The sequence below is a fragment of the Hypanus sabinus genome, chromosome 14 (genome assembly GCF_030144855.1).
Source record: "Hypanus sabinus isolate sHypSab1 chromosome 14, sHypSab1.hap1, whole genome shotgun sequence".
Classification (NCBI taxonomy): Eukaryota; Metazoa; Chordata; class Chondrichthyes; order Myliobatiformes; family Dasyatidae; genus Hypanus; species Hypanus sabinus.
In genome coordinates this window covers 36198446-36224436 of record NC_082719.1, presented here as the reverse complement: position 1 = coordinate 36224436, position 25991 = coordinate 36198446, and positions in this window count along the sequence as shown.

The window sequence follows — 25991 nt, the reverse complement described above, 5'->3', positions numbered from 1 at the left end:
GGGTGAGGCAATCTCCACCCCCACATTGCCCGAGGGTGTCCATGTCCATGGTAGCTGTCACGTAGCAGGGACTTGCACGTGACACAGGTGCCTCTAAGAACAATGGCCAGAACCGTTGCATTGTCTCTCACTTCCGAGACCCGAATTAATAGCGATCTTGCGATTCTCCGGAAGGAGGGGGCTGCTCCCGCTCCTTTGGCCCCTCAGAGCTGTGGTACCTTCATAACAATTGTCCTTTATAAAACATGAGTGGAGACACAAATGGAAGTTTCATGGAAATCTGCCAAGGTGAAATATCCAAACTCTCCCCACTAGCTGGGAGTTCACTGACTGCAGAGTGAGGTAGGTTTACTTGCTGGAAGGCAACAACTTCAGCCCAGCATATCTTTGCAGGAGATCCTCATGTTTTTGGGATATGGAAGGAAATAAGACTATCTGGAAGTCATGAGGAGAATGTGCAAAGAACACTTAGACAGCATTGCTCCAACCTGGGTCATTGTAACTGTGAAACAATTCCTTCCATGATGATCTCAAAAGAGCAAATGATCACTAATGATTGTAACAGCCCAGATTCACTGAGAACTTTTCAAGTAACCCATAGCTGTATTCAGCAAATTCTAGACCACAATTGGGTAGAGGATGATAGTCACACTATGCAAGTTCCAATCAAAGTCCATTTCTTTTCTTTTCAAATCTTTTTATTAATTTTAAACAAACATAAATGAAACATGAATACAGAGAGTTTGAAAGTACATAATTAATAGGTTAAGTATACATTAATATAAATGATAATCCATATATAATAACCTCCCAGACTCATAGTAATTACAAAAAAGTGAGCAAATAAGAAAAAAAATTCCCCAAAAAAAGAAAAGAAAAGAAAAACCTAACCAACATGGGCCATTGCATTATATCAAACATACACAGGAGTTTCAATAACTCTGCACCTCCATCCAAATAATTAAGGATAATACAAGTAAGGTTTATGAAAAGTCAGTTTAACTGATATGAAAATGTTGGATAAATGGTCTCCAAGTTTCTTCAAATTTAACTGAAGAATCAATGACAACACTTCTAATATTTTCTAAACTCAAACAAGAAATAGTTTGAGAAAACCACTGAAATATAGTTGGAGGATTAATTTCTTTCCAGTTAAATAGGATTGATCTTCTAGCCATTACCGTAACAAATGCAATCATCCGACGAGCTGAGGGGGATAAACAAATATTATCCACCATTGGTAAACCAAAAATTGCAGTAATTGGATACGGTTGCAATTTGGTATTCAGAACTGTTGACATAAAACCGAAAATATCTTTCCAATAATTTTGCAAACAAGGGCAAGACCAAAACATATGGGTCAAAGAAGCTACTTCAGAATGACATCTGTCACAGGTTGGATTAACATGAGAGTAAAATCGAGCAAATTTATCCTTGGACATATGAGCCCTATGCACAACCTTAAATTGTATTAGGGCATGTTCAGCACAAATAGAAGAGGAATTGACTAATTGTAAAATTTTCTCCCGCTGCTCATGGGTATAAGACAATGAAGTTCTTTTGCCCACAATGGGTAAATTTGGAATGTAAATCTGTACAAGACTTTTCATTGTTTTCAATTTTAGGATCTTCACTTCCCTTTTCTTTATCTAAATTGAATGAACAAATAACTAATCCCATAGTTAAACATACATTGCGAATATGGTTTCAATTTCGTAAATTTTTTGGCTTGAAAAAGTCCTATTATATCTAACCTTTTTTTTCGAACCTCTTTTACGGATCAAGACTTTGTATTATGGAAAACAAAAGGTATAACATATTTTCATGATCTATTTTTAGATAATAGTTTTATGTCCTTTGAACAGCTATCTAATAAATATAATTTACCTAAAACTAATTTTTATAGATATTTGCAAGTTAGAAATTTCTTGAATAATATGTTATAGTCATTTCGGAAATTATGTCCAATGGACATTACAGAAAAAAAATTAGCTCTGAATCCTTGCCAGAAGGGTTTAGTAACCACCATTTATAATATGATCATGAAAATACAGCCAGAAGTATCAGAAAAAATTAAGGAATGGGAAAAAGTCCATTTCTAGCAGAAGAGTTTAAATACTTCTCTTGATGTTTCAAATTGACCTGATCACAGAATCTCCTTTCATCAACCTATTTGCAGTTATGATTGGCTAAAATACCAGCAGTGAATAACAAAAACAAATTAACGACATATCTGAAAAACGTATCTCTGCAGATGCCCAGTGTACAATTAATGAAGTTTTTGGTCATACTCACTACCTTTAACAGGTAACTTGATTGATCAGAAATGACTTATTACATCACAGTAGTCACTTCATAGGAGTCAAAAACGTTAAAACATACTGTACATCAGAACATAAAGATAGGCCAGGTAAATTAAGAGAATTTTTGAATTACATAGTAACAGCTGCACATAAGGTTGATTTGACATGGTACAGGAATTTATTGTTTACTACCATCTGGTAAATAGCATTGTAGATGCAATCTAGATGCTACAATGATTGAATAAAAATTGTGTTTCAGATGCTGCAAGCCTTTTAAGTCAACCCAAGAGGACTTCAGTTGGTAGGTAGAAAAGGGTTGAAAGCATATTGACACTTTAAGTGGTGAGTTATTTGGCTAATTTATTGCAGCACAGGTAAGTGATATTTCCAACAAATGGATTTACAATTTGGTTTTGCTCAATCAATTCTCCTTCCAGATCCAACTAAAGCTGAGAATGAGAAAAGGGCTGCTGTCTTTTCCTAGGAACATGAGAAATATCTTCATGATTAATTTCTTAAATACCTATTCCTGTAATATATATTTCACACTTCGAATTGTACTTATACTTCCATTAGTATAAATCAAGGTGCAAATACAGACCCCCCCCCCCCCCCCCACTACTGGTAAACATGCACAATTGTGTTATCATTGTTGTAAAGTTGGTTATACAAGGTGCTTATGACTGCTTGAGAGATGCTCCAGGACCATGTTTGCAGCTTTAACACTTAAAGGAAATTTTACTTTACTCTTTTACTAACAGGACATTTTCTTCAGGTCCAAGCAATCCAATCAAATCATGAAACTCAAAATGATCTCTTCCACCCAGCTTTAGATGCCTATTATAAACACAAAAAATTCTGCAGATGCTGGAAATCCAAAGCAACACACACACAAAATACTTGAGGAACCCAGCAGGTCAGGCAGCATCCATGGAGATCAACAAACAGCTGACGTTTTGAGCCAAGACCCTTCTTCAGTTCCTTCTGAATCCTGAAGAAGGGTCATGACCCTAAACATTGAGTGTTTGTTTATACCCATGGCTGCTCCTCGACCTGCTCAATTCCTGCAGCATTTTGTGTGTGTTGCTTTAGATGCCTATTATTGCAAAAGTAACAGGGACAAAGTACTGCACTTGCAAAGAGGATCAAATTGGTTTTCCTTTCTGCTTGACTGATGAATAAGGTATTGTAATGTTTTAGAGGAGTTGGATTTTTAAATATTTTCAGTAACTGGTGATAACTCTAGAACAAACAGTTCCAGTGTAAGTTACGTTAAAGATCATGCAATAGAACAACCTGAAGAAGGTGCACATGAGTGTGGGTCACTGGATCCTGGTGAGGGAGGAGGTGCAAAGGCAAATGTCACAACTGGTGATGCGGAGAAGAGTACCAGGGTCAAAGAAGGTTGGATGGGGACTGGTGAGTGAACCAGGGAGTCAATCCCATAGAAAAAGGCAGAATGGGAGTGAAGGGAGAAGGGAAGATGTGCCTGTTGGTGGATTTCCCTTAGAGATGCAAAAATATTGAAGGAGTATATGCTGAATGCAGAGACTAGTGGATGTGAAAAGTAAGGACTAGGGTAACTGTGTCTGTATTCTCTCTGGGGAGTGGGTGGGTAGTAAGAGTAGGTGTGTAGAAAATGGAGAAAATATTTGTGAAATGGAGTAAATATCTATCAACTATGGCAGATTGGATGCCACATTGAAAAAGACAAGATATTTCAAAAGTCTTATTGTGGAGATCTTCAGCATGAGAACACATGCGGCAGTGACAAAAATAAGAGAAAGTGATAACATCCATGCAGGAGGTAGTGAGAGAGGAGGTAAATTCATGTTAGCTGTGCTTCCTTGGGTTTACTTTAGATATCAATGAGTTGTTCATCTCCTGAGATAGAGACTGAGACATTCAGAAAAGGGAAGTTAACATCAGAAATTGTCCTAGTGAAGTTGAGTGCAGAGTGGAAGTTAGTTTCAAAAGTGATAATATTGATGTGTTCTGCATGAGTGTCAGGAAGCAGCACCAATGCAGTCATCAATGCAGCAAAGAAAGAGTTGGAAAGGGGTACCAGATTAGTTCAACATAATGAACAAAAAGATGGGCATAGAGATTGCATATAGCTACAGCTTTTACTTGTGGAAAGTGAGAGAAGTGATTCAGAGAAAGAATAACTTTGACTAGCAGATGAGCATATTAGCTCTGGTGAACATGTTGAGCATTTGTTTCATGATAAAGATTGGACGTTCATGGTAAAGATAAAATGGTTAAGACCATATCGCAGTGTCTGCAGTCTTTTGTGTTTCCTGGAAAATGTTGTAACCATGGAAATACACTATATTGTTTTCTAGATGAGAAAATATAAATCCAAAAAATGTTAAATGTTTTTTTTCTTCTGCTTTCACTTAAAGAGAAAAAGTTTGGGAGTGAATTTAAAATCTGTTCTAAACTTTGAAGGTTTGAGGGAGTAGATAGATCTTTTTAATTCGAGAGGATCTAGATATCATGAAGTCTCTGCCATGAATGAGAAGTATGATTGACTGGTATCTTCAAGAAAGAGCTTACAAGAGAAAAAGGCATTTTTCCAATTCTGCTTTGCAGTGCAGGAAAAGAGGATTTGGAAGAGCCAGCTATTAAAAAGATAAGTGTTTTCACCAGTGGAACATGTGCACCAGATATTGGACATTGCAGACTAAAGCACCATAACAGTCCCAACATGAACAACAGCCTGCACCTTTTGCTGAGCACACTCAGGGAGCATCTGCTGGTGCTGCTGGAAGTCTGAAGCCCAAAAGAGCCACCATGGATGAAAATTTAAGTGAGAATTGAAATTAAAGTCATTTATTCTGTTATTCATCACCTTGATCATATTTGGTCAACTTTTCTGTTTTGTAGATATGTAATAGCTTTTGGGCATACACTTCAGTAATTTATGATATAGATGCATTAATGGTCTAAATATTTGTTGATATGGCAGGAAGAATGTCATGTTAATGCTATACTCTAGGCAGGTTTGGTGAGGGAGAGAATGAGAAGGTTACTGGAATCACAGAGTGATAAATTAATCTCTTATTGTTTTATCAACTAATTCAAGGTGACCTTCACTTTTCGCAACTTCCTTGTCTTTGCCTTGGACTAAGACGTTCAGTGACCTGTTGCTGTGGGCCCTCCAAAACTTTACCTCATTGCAAGGGTGTACAGGGTGATAGTTTGTTGGGGGAGTATTGTAATGAGCCTCTAAACATTTGTGATATCTGGGCGATTAGTTGGGAAAGCTGATGTTGCTCCTAATTATAATACAAGTGCCCGCACTCTTTTGATAGTATCTGTACAAAAGCAAAATACTGTGGCTGCTCAGACTAAAAAATAAATACATATTAGAAGAACGTGTTAAATATACGCAAGAGGCCAGGCATAAACAAAGTTAAAACTTAAGGTTAGGTCTTTCCAAAAGAACTGATAATAAAATTAGGAAGAATAATTAAACAATTAGAGAGGCAGAGTATAGAATGAAGCAATCAGCAAAAGGGATTCAACAAAGATGGCCTATGGAAGAAGGGAGAAAGAGCAGGAAAATTAAAGAAAAATACAAATTAATTGTTCCAGTACTTGTCGATAATGACATATGCATCTAAGCAAGGCATCGGATCTATGCAAGGATGTTATGGGTCCATCAAGTGTGACCTTGCCTCTAAGAGCCATCCTGTCATGTTGATGAAGGATTTGATTATTACATGATAGACTAAGTGCTACAGAATAAATTCATAACTACCACCTGGGAATATTGTATGAGCTTGCGTTAGCCAGCTTCTGTGATCAGAGCTGAGCTGCCTATCAATTGTGCAATGACCCTTTCTGTTCTATTTCCAGTTCTGATTAGTGTTTGTACAGCACTTCCTGTTGAGCGAAGATCCATAATGGCAACTCATGGGAAGTTATTCAAAGCAACAAGTCTCTGAGCACTCTTGTGCAGACTGATGCTGCCAGTGTGGAGAGTGATAGTCTGGTTTATTTTGGTGAGAGGTACATTACCGTCCTGTTTACTGAGCTGCTCACTGCAAACTGGAATACCCCAGAGGCAGGCAGACCATGCCTATCACTGATGCTCTGGCCCAACAGGCAGTATGCTACAGAATGAGGCGGAGGACTTCAGCAATCTGCTTCTGATACCTGACCCACCAGGTTTAGATACACTCAGTGCATTTTATTATGCACATCCGTACAGCTGCTCATTAATGCAAATACCTATTCAGCCAATCAGGTGTCAGCATAAAAGCATGCAAATAGGTTCAATTACAATTGAGACCAAACATCAGCATGGGGAAGAAATGTGATCCAAGTGATGTTGACTGTAGATTGATTGATGGTCCCGACAGACAGTTTGAGTATCTCAGAACCTGCTGATTCCCTGGGATTTTCACACACGTCTCTAAAATTTATGGAGAGTGATATGAAAAACAAAACAAAAGATCTAGTGAGCAGCAGCTCTGTGGGTAAGAACACCTTATTAATGCGAGAGGTTGGAGGAGAATGGCCAGACTAGTTCAAACTGACTAGAAGGCAACTGGAATTCAAATAACCATGTGTTACAACAGTGATGCGCAGAAGAGCATCTCTGAATACACAACACATCAAACCTTGTAGTAGATGGACTACAGCAGCAGAAGATCACAAACGTGATGCCTAATAAAGTGGCCACAGAGTATAGATCCATAACGATGATTTAAGCTCTACCACTATGTGCTGTGGATTGTGTCATCCCTCACCGCTGTTGTGCCTTCTGTTTGGCAAGGCTGCGGTTGGTGTTATTTACCAAGGATGTTGATGATGCATCAAGTGCTCCAGCTTTTCTTCCCCATTGGCAACCATCAAGTGTCCATGAACTCTCAACATACATTAATCCTGGTTTTTCTTGCCATATGCTCATTAAATTCTAACACTCGCCTACAAACAAAGAGTAATTTACTGTGGCCAATTAGCCTACCAACTTGTGAATCTAGGATGTGGAGTCCTGTGTCATCACAGAGAGAGTGTAAACTACCCAAGCAGCACTGGTGGTCAGGATCAGACCTGGGTCTCTACGACTGTGAGACAGCAGCACTTCTAACTGCAGGCCTGATACAGCTTCCACTTGTAACTCCTTATACAAAAACATTGTGGTTAAAATGGATAAAACAGAAGAATAAACTTGAGAAAGTAAAGAAAGAAACTGCAGAAGCTGAAAATCCAAATTACAAACAAAATGTGGTGGAGATACCATTTCAAACAACATCTGTGAAGAGAGAGGGAAAGTCATCTTCTCAGATCAATGGCTTCTGAGGGAAAAAGATGGAAGGGGAACCAAGAAAGAGGAAAAATGTTGGGATTTTCTAGAATGATTTCTACTGAAAATATGGGGACCTTAATACATTCAACCTCAAATTCACATTTTAGCCATACATACACAGGAAATAAATGCCATGACAATTAGTTTTTTGTGCTTATATAGACTTAACCTTTGTGCGCAGTACCCAGAAAACTATTGAGCAACCCTATCTCTGCTTTCTTCTCATCATCATTACAGCCACTAAAACACCTTAAAGTTCAAATGTCAAAGTAAATTTATCATCAATGTATGTCACCATATACTACCTTGAGATTCAATTCCTTGCAGACATTTAGAAGCAAAAAAAAGTAGAATACATAAAAAATGCATAACAAAGACTGACAAACATGCAATCAAATAATTAAAATAAATCAATAAATACATAATAATGAGAACATGAGGTGTAGAGACTTTGAAAGTGTACTCTTTTCAGCATTGATGTGAGTGAAGTTATCCATGCTGATTCAGGAGCCTGATGGTTGAAGATTAATAACTGCTCCTGAACTTAGTGGTGTGGAACCCAATTCCTCCATACTTTCTGCCTGAAGAACAAGAAAAAGCAAGGCCTGGTTGATAGGGGTCCTTGATGGAAAATGCTGATTTCTTGTGGCAGTGCTTCCTATATACTGATCTCCCCCACCAATCCCTGGTAACTTCCCTCCTATACGCTGATTCATCACCACCTTTGATTCGGTCAATAACAATGATGTCATCGGCAAACTGAAATATAGCATTGGAGTTAAACGAGCAGGGGGCTAACCACACAGTGTTTTGATGCACTGTGTCCTCCGTGGCCTGAGGATTACTAGCTGGTCAAAAGCCACTTCGGTTGCACCCATCTATGGTCGGTTAGTTTAGAATCTATGATGCTCTTTTCCTATTGGTTTGCTTGTACACCATGGCAGCCATTTCTGGTTCCAGGCACCTTTAGGGGTATAAAGGTAGCAGGTGCAAGAGTGCCATCTACAGGGCCCACGACCAGTCCTAAAGGACCACTAAGAAACAGCATTGTAGACAAAGGTGGGCTTTCCCATACTTGTTTACCGAAGTATCCATTCATAGCATGCTTACTTCTTAGGTTTTATAATTCGGGGAGATTTAGCAGAGTATCTGCTCAGTTAAAGAGTAATGGAATGCACAGCCTAATACTTTTGAGTAGCTGAACACTTATTTAGCTGGATGCCCCATTCAGAGTCTCACTGGTCATTTGAAAATAAATAGTGAATGTACCCATTTTAAAATCTATGTCTCTTTTTCTCACTCATAGGATCAGCAAACCTGCTCTCCCACACTACACCTGTGCTGATGGTGATTACGGAGGAGATATTGTTGCCAATCCATACAGACTGGGGTCTGCAAATAGGGAGATTGAGGATCCAGTTGTACAGGGAGGTACCCAAGCCAAGGAAATAGAGGTTAGTGATTGGTTTCGAAGGGATGATAGCATTGAATGCTGAGCCATTATCAATGAAGAACATCCTGATGTATACATCTTCACCGTCTAGGTGTTCCAGAGCTGAGTGAAAAGCCAATGAAATGGCATCTGCTGTTTACTGGTTGTGACGGTGGGCAAATTAAAATATATCCAAGTCACTTCTCAGGCAGATGTTGATATGCTTCATAGCTAACTTCTCAAAGCACTTCATCACAGTGGATGTAATGTTACTGTCATTGGGGAAGGGTATCACATTCTTCTTGGGCACAGGTATGATTGAAGTCTTCTTGAAGTAGGTGGGTACCTCAGACTGATAAAGTGAGAGTTTAAAGATGTCACTAAACACTCCAGCAAGTTGATTAGCATAGAACTTCACTATTCTGCCAGGTATACCGCATGCGACAGATGCTTTTAGTGGGTTCAGCCTCCTTCAGGATGTTCAAGTCAACAGACAGACAGACATACTTTATTGATCCCGAGGGAAATTGGGTTGCGTTACAGTCACACCAACCAAGAATAGTGTAGAAATATAACAATATAAAACCATAAATAATTAAATAATAATAAGTAAATTATTCCAAGTGGAAATAAGTCCAGGACCAGCCTGACCAGTCAGGCTCAGGGTGTCTGACACTCCAAGGGAGGAGTTGTAAAGTTTGATGGCCACAGGTAGGAATGACTTCCTATGACACTCAGTGTTTCATCTCGGTGGAATGAGTCTCTGGCTGAATGTACTCCTGTGCCTAACCAGTACATTATGGAGTGGATGGGAGTCATTGTCCAAGATGGCATGCAACTTGGACAGCATCCTCTTTTCAGACACCACCATCAGAGAGTCCAGTTCCATCCCCACAATATCACTGGCCTTACGAATGAGTCATTTCGACCATAACTGCTATGTACAGTACATAGTAAAAATGAGACAGTGTTTTTCAGGACCATGGTGTTACATGACACAGTACAAAAACTAGGCTGAACTACATAAAAAACAACACAGAGAGAAAAAAACAACAACTTCACTAGACTACAGACCTACTCAGGACTGCATAAAGTGCACAAAACAGTGCAGCTATTACAATAAATAATAAACAGGACAATAGGGCAGTAAGGTGTCAGTCCAGCCTCTGGGTATTGAGGAGCCAGATAGCTTGGGGGAAGAAACTGTTCCATAGTCTGGTCGTGAGAGCCCAAATGCTTCAGTGCCTTTTCCCAGATGGCAGGAGGGAGAAGAGTTTGTATGAGGGGTGCATGGGGTCCTTCATAATGCTGTTTGCTTTGTGGATGCAGCATGTAGTGTAAATGTCCGTGATGGCAGGAAGAGAGACCCCAATGATCTTCTCAGCTGACCTCACTATCCGCTGCAGGGTCTTGCGATCCTTGATGGTGCAATTTCCGAACAGGCAGTGATGCAGCTGCTCAGGATGCTCAATACAACCTCTGTAGAATGTGATGAGGATGGGGGTGTGGGAGATGGACTTTACTCAGCCTTCGCAGAAAGTAGAGACACTGCTGGGCTTTCTTTGCTATGGAGCTGGTGTTGAGGGACCAGGTGTGATTCTCCGCCAGGTGAACACCAAGAAATTTGGTGCTCTTAATGATCTCTACTGATGAGCCGTCGATGTTCAGCGGGGAGTGGTTGCTCCGTGTCCTCCTGAAGTCAACAACCATCTCTTTTGCTTTGTTCACATTCAGAGACAGGTTGTTGTCTCTGCACCAGTCCACTAGCCGCTGCAGCTCCTCTCTGTAAGCTGACTCATCGTTCTTGCTGAAGAGACCCACCACAGTCATGTCATCAGCGAACTTGATGATGTGGATCGAGCTGCGTGTTGCAGCACAGTCGTGGGTCAGCAGAGTGAACAGCAGTGGACTGAGCACACAGCCCCGGGGGGCCCCCGTGCTCAGTGTGATGGTATTGGAGACGCTGCCTCCGATCCGGACTGACTGAGGTCTCCCAGTCAGGAAGTCTAGGATCCAGTTGCAGAGGGAGGTGTTCAGGCTCAGTAGGCTCAGCTTTCTAATCAGTTTCTGAGAGATGATTGTATTGACTGCTGAACTGAAGTCTATGAACAGCATCCGAACGTATGTGTCTTCTTTGTCCAGGTGAGTTAGGGTTCTCACCTTGGCCAGAGAAAATGAAGTCACGGGGTCATCAAGTGCTTCAGTGGTTTGTGAAGGTGCCTCCATGTTCTGCAGGTCAATGCTGCTTTATTGTTTTATTTTTTAAGTAGAAACACCGTAAAGTTTTAGTCAGATACCCATACAGAGCAGTGTGATTTTGGTGTATTCTCAACAGTTACAACTTCAAGGATATCAGCTTTATCTTACATTAGCTACATCCCAATTGGAATATTGTCCTGCTATGGTGTAAATCACTTGCTGTGCAATGTGTATTATGGAATAACATCATGATGCATATCTTACTATTTCGATTTTGCCAGACTCAACATTTATCAGTGTTTCAGTACCATGAATTATAATGCGTATTGCAAATCTCAAAGTCAGTTAAGTATATAGGGCCAAGTTACACAACAACAAATCCAGTTATCAGTGAATATGCAGCTCAACTCAATTTCATCCATAAGCCCCAATTTGTCTTTTATGCTGTTGTGGATGTCTGTCGCTTTCTGGTTAAAAATAGTGACAACATTTGGACAGGTGACACTGCATGTTAGCATCACCTACAGCACAATGCAAAATAGAAGAGCTATTTAAGGAGATAATCTTCAGCGATAAGCAGTGTGCATGCTAAGTGCTTAGTTCTGAGATGTCTCGTGGAGCTTTCAAACAAAGCAAATCATTTGTGAAACATTCCCATGTGCAGAGTGCTGTTTCAATCAATTGTTAGTAAAATGGATGGGTGACACAAACCAAAGGACTGTCTTTGGAGATCTTCCATTCACCATGATAAATGCCTATGCTCAGTCTGTTTTCTGAGATATTTCCAAGGGTGTGACAAATAATTTAATGGAAATGTGCATTGCGTGCAGAAAGGTATCATTTTTTAGTTTCATCGTCTAAAATACTTTTCCCCTGCTGTTACAGTGCTAAGGTGAATAAAATTAGCCTCTGAGTTCTCAAGCTGAGAAAGGGAATTCTTGCTCTCATTTAATATCTGATTGTCCTTACTATACGTGAGTGTGCTGAGATTTTACTTGAAGGTAAGGTGAAATAAAGCAACACTAGAATTATTTGCAATATAGAGTCATAAGGTAATAGAAAAGTACAGCCCAGAAACAGGCTCTTCAGCCCATCTAGTCCATGCCAAACCACTAATTCTGCCTACTCCCCATCGTCCCCATAGCCTCCATGCCTCTACCATCCATGCTTTTATCCAAACTTCTCAAACATTGAAATCGAACTTGCATGCACCACCTGCGCTAGCAGCTCATTCCACTCTCTTACAGCCCTCTGAGTGAAGAGGTTTCTTCTCGTGTTCCCCTTAACTTTCACCCTTAATTCATGACGTCTAGTTGTAGTCTCATCCAACCTGAGTAGAAAAAGCCTGCTTACATTTACCCTATCCATATCCCTCATTATGTTGTATACCTGCATCAAATCTCCTCTCAATCTTCTAAATTCCAAGGAATAAAGTCCCCTAACATATTTAATCTTTGCTTATAACTCAGATCTTCCAGACCCAGTAACATCTTGTAAATTCTTTCTGTACTTTTTCAACCTTATTTACATCCTTACTATAGGTAGGTGACCAAAACTGCACACAATACTCCAAATATTCTTTAAATCTCCAAATATCTTGGTCATGTCCTGCAACATGCATATGAAAACAGCAAAATTTAGTTGCTGAAGTTTAAATAAAAACAGAAGTCTATGAGTTGGCAGAGTCATGGATAATAATCTAGAAACTGAATCCATTTGCTCAAACACTATGCAAAAAATATTGTGTATAGGAGCAGTTTTACCTGGGTTAGATCATGTAAGGGGCTGTTACTGGAGGCAACTGTGTCCATCAGGAAATGTTCCCACACAATTACATGCATACAGTAATTCATTTATAGAGCAGTTGAATCACACAATCAATAGTCTTATAGCTTGCAAGTAATCTTTTCCTCCACTGCCAGCCCACAGAGCCTTTAGGTGCAATTTACATGCTTTGTTGAACACTCAATCAACAAAGAGGACGCTGTGCAGAAATTGGCAAACTATTTGTTATTTGAACAGTTTACATTGTGATACAGATGACAATATCTGCCAGCTTCTGTAGTCAACAGTCAAGTTTTGCACATTTCGGAACTGCATGCCAGGACAAATGGCCGGTTATCCAGCCGACACCTTCTGGTGCATTGGCAACACTTGGAGCGCAATAAGGTGGAGTTGGAGCTTCAAAAGGACGCAGGAATGCAGGATCTGTATGTGCTTCCCTCTCTCCAGGGATTTTCTTACCTCCATGAGAACTTCCTGCAGTAGTTTTGTGGCTGCCTTCTGAGTATGCTGGAAGCTTTGATGCTCTTTCTGATGATCAAAGCAGCAATGAGACAAGAAAATCTGCAGATGCTAGAAATCCAAGCAACATACACAAAAAGCTGGAGGACCTCAGCAAGCAAGGCAGGATCTATGGAAGTGAGTAGACAGTCGACATTTCAGGCCGAGACCCTTCATCAGGATTGGAAAAGAAGATGAGAAGCTAGAGCAAGAAGGTTAGGTGAGGGGAGGAAGAAGTGCACAGTGGTAGGTTCTGGATGAAACCTGGAGAGGGTGAAGTAAAGGGCTGGAAAGCTGATAGGTGAAAGCAATAATGAGTTGAAGAAGCGGGATACTGATAGGAAAGGACAGAAGGCCATAGAAGAAAGGAAAGAGGGTGGAGCACTGGAGGGAAGTGATAGGCAGGTAAGGAGATAAGTTGAGAGAGGGAAATGGGAATGGGGATGGTGAAGGGGGCAGTAATTACTGGAAGTTCGAGAAATCGATATTCATGCCATCTGGTTTGGAGGCTACTGTTACGAAATTCCCGTAACTGGATCACTTACCAGCAAAGATAGAGAGGTCCGTTGAAGTCTGATGGTACTATTTTTAAAAGTCTTTATTTATAAAGGGGCACAAAATAAGATTAATACAGACATTCAGATAATATACGTCGTCAATACTCAATCTAAAAATGCGGGTATAATAATAATCATCAATTAAGCAATAGCTCTATTGTTTGTCTAGGGGATATTGTATTGTCCGATGGAAAGATAAAAGTCACTGTCCTTTCAAGCTGCAGCTCTTTGGGTTTAAGAGAGACGGTTTGAAACTTGCCCGGGTCTTTTATGAGGCCAATCCGCTGAGTCAGGGGGAGATGGTTCCCTGTTGTTAGTTCCAAGTCATTTTCCGTGGTACCAGCCACCAGTCCCCAGGCAAGGGAACCGAACGCACGTGGCTTCCTTCAAATGGCTTCCCGCTATTAAGGGATCACTAGCGTTTCTTCTGGTGCGTCTGAGGGGCTGTCCCTACAGCCCCCCCTTTTATCAACTCACCGGGTAGTAGATGTTAATCAGGTTTGGGTGATGCAATCTCTCTCTCAACCAGCCCACTTTGCCCGAGGGCTTCCACGTAGCATAGTCCCGAATCCACAAATGTTGTCTCCAGGACACAATGGCCATGTCTCTCTCTCTCATTTCCTGGGTCCTCTGACCCAACCCAATAATGCTCTTGCGAATCTCACAAAGGAGGGGGCTCCCCCGCACCCTTTGGCCCCTCAGAGCTGTGGTACATTCATAACACTACGCAGTTGAAATATAAGGTGTTGCTCCTCCAATTTGAGTGTGGCCTCATTGTAGCAGTAGTCAAGTCCATGGACTGGGATGTTGGAATGGGAACGGGAAATAGAATTGAAGTGAGTGACCACCAGAAGATCACACTTTTTCTGGCGGATGAAGCGTAGGTGTTCGGCAAAGTGATCAATCACCCTTTCTACATCAGATCTCACTGATAAACAGGGGGCCACACCGGGAGCACTGGACAGTAGATAACCCTAACATTCTCACAGGTGAAGTGTTGCATCATCTGGAAGGACGGTTGGGGCCCTGAATGGTAATGAAGGAGGAGCTGAAGGGGCAGGTGTGGCACTTGTTCTGCTTGCAAGGATAAGTACCAGGAAGGAGGTCAGTGGGGATGGATGAATGGACAAGGGGGTTGCAAAGGGAGCAATCGCTGCGGAAAGCTGAAAATAGGGAGGAGGGAAAATGTGCTTGGTGGTGGGATCCCGTTGGAGATAGCAGAAGTTATGGATAATTATGTGCTGGACGTAGAGGCTAGAGGTATGGTAGGTGAGAACAAGAGGAACCCTATTCCTCTTAGGGTAGTGGGGGGATGAGGTAAGGGTAGACGTGTGTGAAATGCAATTGAGGGCAGCACTGAAGGTGGATGAAGGGAAGTTCAGGAATGAAAAGCCTCATCCTGAGAGCAGATGCAGCGAAGAAGGAGGAACTGAAAGAAGAAAATGGCATTTTTACAATTGACAGGGTGGGAAGAAGGATAGTACAGGTAACAAACGGAATCAGTGGGATCATGAAAGATGTCATTGTAGATAAACTGTCTCCAGAGATAGAGATAGAGAGATCTGTAAGGGGGAGGGAGATGTCAGAAATGGACTAGGTAAATTTGAAGGCAGGGTGTAAGTTGGGGGCAAAGTTGATGAAATCGGTGAGCTCAGTCGGGGTGCAGGAACCAATTCCAGTGCAGTCATTGATGTAGCATAGGGGAAGTTGGGGAGTGATGCCAATGTAGGCTTGGTACATGGACTGTTCCACATAGCCAACAAAAAGGCAGTGCCCATGACTACACCTTTGGCTTGAAGAAAGTGGAAGGAGCCAGACAGAGGAGAGTGGTGGTGGAGCGGAACAGCTTGGGTCTATTATCTAGAATAACATGGAGAACTTCAAGACGAGGGACCGAGCTGTATGCCTCTTCCACACCCACGGGCAGGACTCATGAAGATGAAACCCAGAAGGAGGACCTGGGAACCGAGCATTGTGCCTTCCCAGGGAGCCCCGACGGAGCGAGTGTACCCAGGCTCCCTGATCCGGGAACAGAGCGGAGTACATCGCTCGCCTCCATCGCGACCCACACCGGGGAACCCGAGATACTGTAGCCATGGGAGGATGGGCACCATAGCTAACACTGTCGGAGCAAGAGAAAGATCAAAGGGCCTTGACAAATTGCGCCTCAATGCTTACCCTAAGGCTCCCCATATACGACGGTACCAGCCGCCTGAAGCCTTACCTGGGGCAAGTCAGACTTACTGCACGGCACAACAGGTGGAGCCCCACAGAGACAACAGTGCACCTTGCCCTGTCACTGGAGGGAGATGCCCTGTGGGCCCTCCTCAACCTAACACCAGTGGAACAGCGTGACTACAGGGCCATCGCAGTGGCACTCGAGCGGCATTTTGAGCAGAGGCTGCGGGCAGAAGCAATGAGGGAAGAGCAGTGCAACAAATGGTGCCATATGGGAGACAACCTGGGGGCGCTTGCAGCAGATCTCCGTCACTGTGCTCGGCGTGGCTACCCCGAGTTCCCTCCCGTGGCCCAGGAAGCGCTTGCCCTCCACGGCTTTGCAAAGGCATGGACGCTGGAGTGCCTTCAGCAGCATGTTCACCTGATGTCGACATCATCGCTGGCCGAGGCGGAGAGGGCAGAAGCAATTTTAACCCACCAAGGTGTTCCAGCATCGCCCCGCACACAGCCAACCCGAGGGTGAGGAGGAGCCTGTCAGACGTGTCCGACCAGTGCCCCGCCAACCCCGCCACGGGCCAAGAAATGATCTCTGCTATCGGTGCGGTGAGGCAGGCTGTTTGTCCTGGGATTGTTCTGCACCAGCACCACATCGGAGCTCAGAGCAACCATCAGGAAATGCTGAGCGGGCAGTTGCTACCCGAGTCCTCCAGCAGAATCCCTTCTTTGTTGCCCCTCCGGGTGTACTATCTGGATGAAAGCTTATACGTGGACTGTGTGGTAGAGGGCATCAGATGCTGTGCATTGCTAGACACGGGGTCAGCCATCTCTATCATCCATCCTGGTGCTCTCCACAAGGACCGGCCATCCTATCTGGGTGATCAATGACGGCAGTCCAGCTGGCAATGGTCACCAGTGACTGTGTGGCAAACTGAGGGATAAAGAGGCTGTGGGGGAAAACATTGTGGAGCACAAGGTCTGGCTCAGCGACGTCTGAGAGTCCTGCATCCTTGGCCCGGATTTGGAGAGCTCTTGTGGATGTGTCGGGGACAACACTCTACCGCGGTGTCAAAGCCGTGGCTGTCCGGCAGGGCAGCTCCAGGAAGTGCACCCAGCAGGGGCAGCAACCGCCGCCAGTTTCACTGCGGCCCGGGGCCGTGCAGCACGCCCTGCAGTGGCCTAAGGCAACACAGCTGAACCACGGGCAAGCAACGGTGACAGCCGGCGACGACCTCCCCATCATGGACCAGCAGCTGCACAGCGATCGGGTAAGCAATCCCGTGTTGGGCCGGGTGGGGGAGTGGCTGACTGTGGGACGACGGCCGGAGTGGGCGGAGGTCTCCACCCTGGACCCAAAGACCAAAACCCTGTACTCGCAGTGGGGAACGCTGGAAGTGCGCGATGGGTTGCTGCTTTTGCGGTGGCATTTGTCCGATGGTGACAGACACGTCTTGCAGCTGGTGGTCCCCTGAGGGCTCCGCGCCACGATGTTGTGGTTGCTGCACGAGCTGGTGGGGGCCGGCCATTTTGGAGTTGCAAAGAGGTTGGGCCGACTGCGTCAGTGTTTCTATTGGCCTGGGTACAGACAGGATGTGGAGCTGTACACAAACAGGCGGCAGTGTTGACACCCACCAGGACATTTGGACTTTGCTATGGACGCTGGGGTTGCCGGGGATGGATAACCCCTCGGGTGGGGTCAGCGTGACTCTCTGGGGGTGGGGGGTGTGGTCAACAACCCATCTCTGCATTTCTAATGACCAGTACTGTTTATTGTTCTTGTGTTAAAATGCTTTTGTGGGAAGTTCCAGTTCATTTATTGTTACATTTTAGCTTGGGTTATACAATTATTTGATTGTGTATTTGTGGGTCATCCTAACTGTAACTGGGGTGTGTGATGGTCACCTCCCCTGTCTGTGTGAGACTGGTTGGGTCAACTCTCCAGGTCACAGTGCCCGGTCTGTTTTATGTATATCACAATTAAACAGTTGCTGAGTTTAACGAACTTTCTCGTCAGTCATTCTGGAACAAAATCCCACCACAGTATCTATCTATCTATCTATCACCCCCCCCCCTCCACCTTTCACTTCTTCCTCACCTCCACCCGCCTTCTTTCTATAACTTCTCTTGTTTTTTCCAGACCTGAAGAAGTGTCTCAGCCCGAAATGGCGACCGTGTACTCTTTTCCATTGATTCTGCCTGGCCTGCTGAGGTCCTGAAAGCAGCAATGATCCATTCCAAGATTTCCATATACAGTACTCCCAGTGAGAACTGCACAGGTCCTGTTATAGTACATCTCCTATATGCTGGATTTTTCCCAACTTTATGAAGTTATTAGCACCTATAGAACATGTTTAGTGCACTGAAGGAGGAGTGGGTCTAATTTCTAGGCAAATGAATCACAGACATTGGTATGAAATTATAACCTAATTGATTAGTCTGCATTTAATTTAAAATTCCATACTGCCCTTATAAGAACAAAACTTGAATGCACTTGATCAAAAGTATTTTCCATTAAGTATCGCTTTCATGTACTCAAATGCTTCATTACAATTGAATAAGTTTGAAGAGCAGTTTATGTGATATTTTGGACAAATCAAAAATCTGTAAGTGATCATCAGACCATAAGACATACAGTACTGTACAAAAGTCCTAGGCACATACTGTATGGATATATATATATATATAGAGAGAGAGCGAGAGAGAGAGAGCGCTAGGGTGCCTGAGCCTTCTGCACAGTACTGTAAAAACTTTATGTATTGCACTGTGTTGCTGCTGCAAAAAACAACAAGTTTAATGATATAAATGAGTGATGATAAACCTAATTCTGATATGTGTCTCTATTGTGAACTGAGGGGGCAGGGAGAGGCGAATCACATTTGGGAAAAGGGGAAGGGAGCAGGAAGCACCAGAAAAATATTCTGTAATGATCAATAAACCAACTGTTTGGAATCAAATGGCCTTGCTGGTGTCTCAGGGCTGGGTGTGTCTGCACCCACAACATGCTCTGCCCCAGCACACCTTCTCTGCCACTTGTCCAACACCCCTCCTGCGGCATTCCACCCTTGTCATTCCCAACATGCTGTCATCGGATATACAAGCTCGCTGTCTGCTACTTATTGACAAATAAATTACTGTGCATAAGACTTAGACACAAAAGCCATATATATGTGCCGAAGAATTTGCACTGTACTGATAAATGCACTGATAAATGACTCACAAATCTGTCCTGATGCATGATGATAGCTGGGAAGATGTTGGCTATGTCATTTTTAAATGATATCACCATATCTATAACATCTACCAGTATCCATGCAAGTAGTAGTCTTAGGAAGAATTTATTTACACTAAAGGAATTGGCACAATTTGGCAACGTTTCCACAAACAGGGAAGCATAATGAAAAGATCAGTATTTAAAGGGGAAAGGATTTAAGTGGTGTTGGAATTGATAAATAATAGCATTCTGTTAAGAGTAAATTAAAATACCTACATTTTTACAGCATTATACACTGTACACACACTGGAAATATGTTATATACATTAAAAGCAATTCCCATCAATTATTTCAAAAATGACTCACTGCGAAAATTTACATAGACTTACCTCAAATCAGCAATGAAACAGATCTTTACAAACTTTTGGTTGCATTGCCTTGAGAATATTTGTGTTAACAGTCTTTGTCTTCCTCAAATAAATAAACAGTTATATCTGCACTAGTAACAATGCAGGAAATGCACACTTAACAATGGGTCGTTCCCTTACGAATTCCCTGGACTAGTTGTCAAAACCATCAGGCCATTCTAGCAGAACACCAGTTTCAAAGTTCAAAGCAAATTTATTGAAGTACCTGTATGTTACCATATACAACCCAGAGATTCATTTTCTTGTGCGCTTACTCAATAAATCTATAACCTCTCAATGAAAGTTGACACCAACTGGGAGTTCAAACAGCGCAAAAGACAACAAGCTGTGCAAATACAAAAAGACAAGAAATAGTAATAATAATAATAAGTATTGAGAACATGAGATGTACAAAGTAGTTCCAGGCAAGTACTCCCTCTCTCCTGCTGTGAAACCCTTGTACATCACTTTAGCATGTCTCACTGCTTGGGTTTTCTATTCATTTAGTACATACAATTTTTTGTGCTTGGGGTAGACCCCAAGTCAATGTGGGTGCAAAGCTGTCTTTTCATCAGTGGAGCCGTTTTGGTGGCAAGCAAGTGGATCCAAGTTGTTTCTCTGGCAGGAGTTGATAAGTTTCGTCACTAGCCTCTCGAAACATTTCATCACTGTAGATGTAAGTGCTCCTGGGAAATAGCCATTTAGGTAGGTCACCACACTCTTCGTAAGCACCAGTATAATTGAAGCCTTCTCAAAACAGGTGGCTACCACATACTGCCGAAGCGAGAGGTTGAGGATCTCGGTGAAGACACCAGCCAGTTGATCAGCAAAGGTCTTTAGAAATTGTCTAGGTACCCCATCTGGTACGGATGCTTTTCTTGGCTTCAACTCTCCTGATGGTTGGAGTGAGATGTTGTAGTTTTTCCTTGTAAACTGTCTCTTCGGAGATGGCAGCTAATAGCATAGCTATTAAGCACAGCTTCCCAAGTTCATAAAGTTTCTACTGACTTTAAGAATAAGGATATGAATAAGATATTTATTTATTCATTTTGAGATACAGTGTGAAACAGGCCCTTCTGTTCCTTCAAGCCACAATGCCCAGCAACCACCTCCACCCCCAATTTAATCCAAACCTAATTATGGGAGAATTTATAATGACAAATTAACCTAGCAACCGTTGTGATTTAGATTGTGGAAGCTGTGGCAGAGAAGAACATATTGAACGTGCCTGTAAAAGTAAAAAAGACACTCTCAACTAGAAACACTGTAAAGAAAAACGACTTTTGGAAAAACATAAAGAAACATGAAGATGGAGCATACTGAGGGAGGACTGAGTGACTCTCACTCTATGGTTGAAGACGCTTTGCATGTTTTATTTGTTTCAGGACACGAAGATGGCTATTGGGTGACTTCGCAGTCAGATGGGGCCATAGTACAGATACAGGTGGACACGGATGCTGTGATATCGCTGTTGTCAGAGACAGTTTAAAAGGAGAAATTGCTGAATCTCACCCACAAGGGTCAAAATATACATGAATACATAACAGTAAATATTTATCTTTATTTTTCTCTGTGTCTTTTGAAAACAGTCTTCTGTAATGTTGGGCAACACGAGTGAATCTGCAGATGCTGAAATAAATAAAAACACAAAATGCTGGCAGAACTCAGCAGGCCAGACAGCATCTATGGGAGGAGGTAGTAACAACATTTCGGGCCAAAACCCTTCATCAGGAGTGAAGTAACATGGGATGGTCGAAGGGGGATAAGAAGTGGGGGGAGGGATGAAGTAGAGAGCTGGGAAGTGATAGGCTGGAGGGAAATGGGCTAGGGGGAAGGTGGAGAATTATGGGAAATAAAAGAGAAAGAAAGGTAGGGCTGGGGGAAATTATAGTGAGGGGAGGAAAAGAGAGAGAAAGAGAACCAGACTAAAATTATAGATAGGGATGGGGGTAAGGGGGGGGGGGGGGCAGGGGTATCACGGAGGTCTGTGAGTTGAATGTTCATGCCGGCAGGTAGGAGGCTGCCTAGGCGGGAGATAAGGTACTGCTCCATCGATCTGCGTGTGGCCTCATCTTGACAGTAGAGGAGAACATGGACAGACATGTCAGAGTGGGAGTGGTCTGTGGAATTGAAGTGTGTGACCACAGGGAGATCCCGCCACTGCTGGAGGACTGAGTGCCAGTGTTCAGCGAAACGCTCTCCCAGTCTGTGGCAGGTCTCCCCAATGTATAAATGGCCACATCGGGAGCACCGGATACAGTATATCACCCCAGTTGACTCACAGGTGAAGTGGTGCCTCACCTGAAAGGACTGTCTGGGGCCTGGGATGGTGGTGAGGGAAGAAGAGTGGGGGCAGGTGTAGCACTTCTTCCGTTTGCAGGGATAAGTGCCTGGAGGGAGTTTGTTGGGGAGGGATGGGGGGGATGAATGGACAAGGGAGTCGCGTAGGGAGCGATCCCTGCGGAAAGCCGAGAGTGGGGAGGAGGGGAAGATGTGGCTGGTGGTGGGATCCCGTGGGAGGTGGTGGAAGTTGTGGAGGATTATACATTGGATCTGTAGGCTGGTAGGGTGATAGGTGAGGACCAGGGGGACTCTATCCCTGGTGGGCTGGCGGGGGGGATGGGATGAGGGCAGAGGTGCATGAAATACGGGAGACGCGATGGAGGGCAGAGTTAATAGTGGACAAAGGGAAGCCCCTTTCTTTAAAAAAGGAAGACATCTCCTTTGTCCTAGAATGAAAGGCCTCATCCTGAGAGCAGATGTGGCAGAGGCAGAGGAATTGAGAGAAAGGGATCGCATTTTTGTAGGAGACAGGGTGGGACAAGGAATAGTCTCGGTAGCTGTGGGAGTCTGTAGTTTTGTAGTAGACATCGGTGGATAGGCTGTCTCCAGAGATAGAAACAGAAAGATCTAGAAAGGAGAGGGAGGTGTTGGAAATAGACCATGTGAATTTGAGGGCAGGGTGTAAGTTGGAGGCGAAGTTAATGAAGTCGACAAGCTCAGCATGTGTGCAGGAAGCAGCGCCAATGCAGTCATCGATATAACGCAAGAAAAGAGGAGGACAGATACCGGTGTAGGCTTGGAACATAGATTGCTCCACATGGCCGACAAATGGCAGGCGTAGCTAGGACCTATGAGTGCGCCCATGGCTACACCTTTAGTTTGGAGGAAGTGGGAAGAGCCAAAGGCGAAATTGTTAAGGGTGAGGACTAATTCCGCAAGGCAGAGAGGAGTGGTGGTAGCGGGTGACTGGCTGGGTCTGGAATTCAGGAAGAAATAGAGAGCTTGGAGACCTTTCTATAATGTTAGTCCTTCTGTAAGCAAACATTTCTGAATTGCCACACTGCGTAGACTGCATATGAGTCTATCCCATAACGTGGCATTCAGTGCCTGTCCATCATCACAGTGTTCAGACAATTGCTGTAGTACCACCACAAACTGTGAAATAGACTCACCTTCCTCTTGATTCCTTCTACCCCCTTTACTCCCTCTATACCCATGACTTTGTCACCACCCACAACTCTAAACTGTTAATTCAATTTGCCAACGACACTACATTGATTGGCCAGATCTCAAACAATTATGAAGTGGCCTACATGGAAGAACTCATCTCTCTGACACAGTGGTGTCAAGAAAACATCCTCTCCCTCAATGTCGCAAAGACAAAGGAGCTGGTTGTTGGTTACAGGAGGAATGGAGACTGGATAATCCCTATTGATGTCGATGGATCTGGGGTTGAGAGGCTAAACGGCTTTAAGTTCCTCGACATCCACATCACTGAGGACCTCACGTGATCTGTACACACCAGCTGTGTGGTGAAAAAGGCACAACAGCTCCTCTTTCACCTCAGACAGTTCAGGAGGTTTGGTATGGGTCCCCAAATCCTAAGAGCTTTCTACAGGGGCACAGCTGAGAGCATCCTGACTGGTTGCATCACTGCCTGGTATGGGAATTGTACTTCCCTCAATTGCAGGACTCTGCAGAGAGTGGTGTGGACAGCCCAGTGCATCGGTAGTTGTGAACTTACCATGATTCAGGACATTTACAAAGACAGCTGTGAAAAAAAGGCCCAAAGGATCACTGGAGACCTGAGACACCCCAATCACAATCTATTCCAGCTGCTACCATCCAGGAAACGGTACCACAGCATAAAAGCCAGGAGCAACAGGCTCCGGAGCAGCTTCTTCCACCAGGCCATCAGATTGATAAACTCGTGCTGATTTGGGTGCATTTCTATGTTACATTGACTGTTCTATCTATTATAAATTATTATAAATTACTATGATTGCACATTGCACATTTAGATGGAGACGTAACATAAAGATTTTTACTCCTCATGTATGTAAAGTATGTAAGGAATAAAGTCAATTCAATTCAGTGAAATCTAAACCTCTCAGCAATAATCAAAGGTTTAAGTGGTCCTTTAAGACTTTAACTCTGTCCTCGTAAGGCTTACCATTGGGCTCAGCAGTTCGCACTAGACTGCAAATAAATTAAATATTTTTGCACTCATCATAGTCAGTAAAATTGGAACACACATATTAACTGAAATTTGATTTGCCAGTGCAAAATATTCGTCCCTCAGTATATGAACTCCACTGCTCTGTTGTTTCACCATATAGCCCATACTTCTAAACATTGTCACCATTTTCAAACACAATCACCTTCTAGAAAGGTTGATTAGTCTTATCCTGTCTCCCTCGTCGTCTATTACTTGTTTGTTGTAACCATCTCATTCTCTCCCCTCAGATTCTTCACTCGCCACGCGTCTTGCGGCCATTTTCTTTTCACTCACCCACGTTACAGAGTGCTACAGCCCAATGTCGCACACAGACTTTTCTTGCCAAAGGGAGCAAAACAATAAATTATGCATGAGGACTTATTACCTCATCACCAGTTCTTACGTCAGTGATGCTGGGAAGCCAGGTGGCCATGAATAGCACACACAAGAGATGGTGGGGTGAGGAACAAATGTGCAGCTGTTTATTTTGCTTGTAAGTCATCTACTCAGAATGCCCTCTCACATTATGTCCAGTACGTCACACACAGAGAAGCTTGATAGCAACCAGTAAGGATCAAAATATACATGAATAGATAACAGTAAACATTTTTATTTGTTTTTTTTTTGTGTCTTTTAAAAACAAGCTTTTCTTCTCATTTGTTAAAATGTGAAATTGATTTACAGTTTAAATGTTGTGAATTTATCTTTATGAATATTTTGGTCAACAGTATGTTTATCATATTACACTTCTCCATGTTTAATTCAGCTGCCTGTTTCAAACTTAAGTTGGCAGAGAGAGAACCGGGTTGATTGTCATAGTAATTTGAAATGTTAATTATCTTTCCAAAAGAAACTTAGTGCTGAGATATGCCAGTGACATAAATGTGTTTTCTGTGAATTGTTATTGCATGGAAGTAATATCAAGCTCCAAAGAATGATCAGTTAGTTGCAATTCTAGTCATCAGGCAAGTGTCATGGGCAGTCTGCCATAACTGTCTTCATTTAATGATCATAGATAATTTTTTTGATTTATTCTCTAGATTCATTTTGTTCATTCTCCCTCCTTTATTCACTACTGCCTTTCAGATTTACTTACTGCATTGTAATCTCTTTCTTTCTCTCACAATTACACGTTTACTCTCCCTTTCTTATTTACTTATGGTTTTTCCCTTCACACGCATTTCCACACTGTCATTAGTTCTCATACACCCACGTTCACTCAATCTCTCTCTCTCTCTCTCTCTCCATCTCTCTCTCTGTCAATGACATGATAGTGAATGAATCATAATCACCATCAACAGAAAGTCAGTATCAGACAGCATTGAAGAGGCTTACTTTGAAAATGTGCACATGGATTCATTGTTACTCTCTTTATGAGAAAGAGGATGGAAAATTGATGGATCGCATAGAGAAATCTGTATTCGGTTCATTTGTGCATATTACTTTGAAATAAGCAGCTTATCTTGGCAATCACACAAATGGAATAAATAAGTACATTCTCTGTTGTAATCTTTGATTCGTGCTATTATGTAGAAGCAGTAGCATTCCAGATCTCAAGGATAATAGATTTACCTGGAGAAGTAATTGGTGTTATTGAAATTGA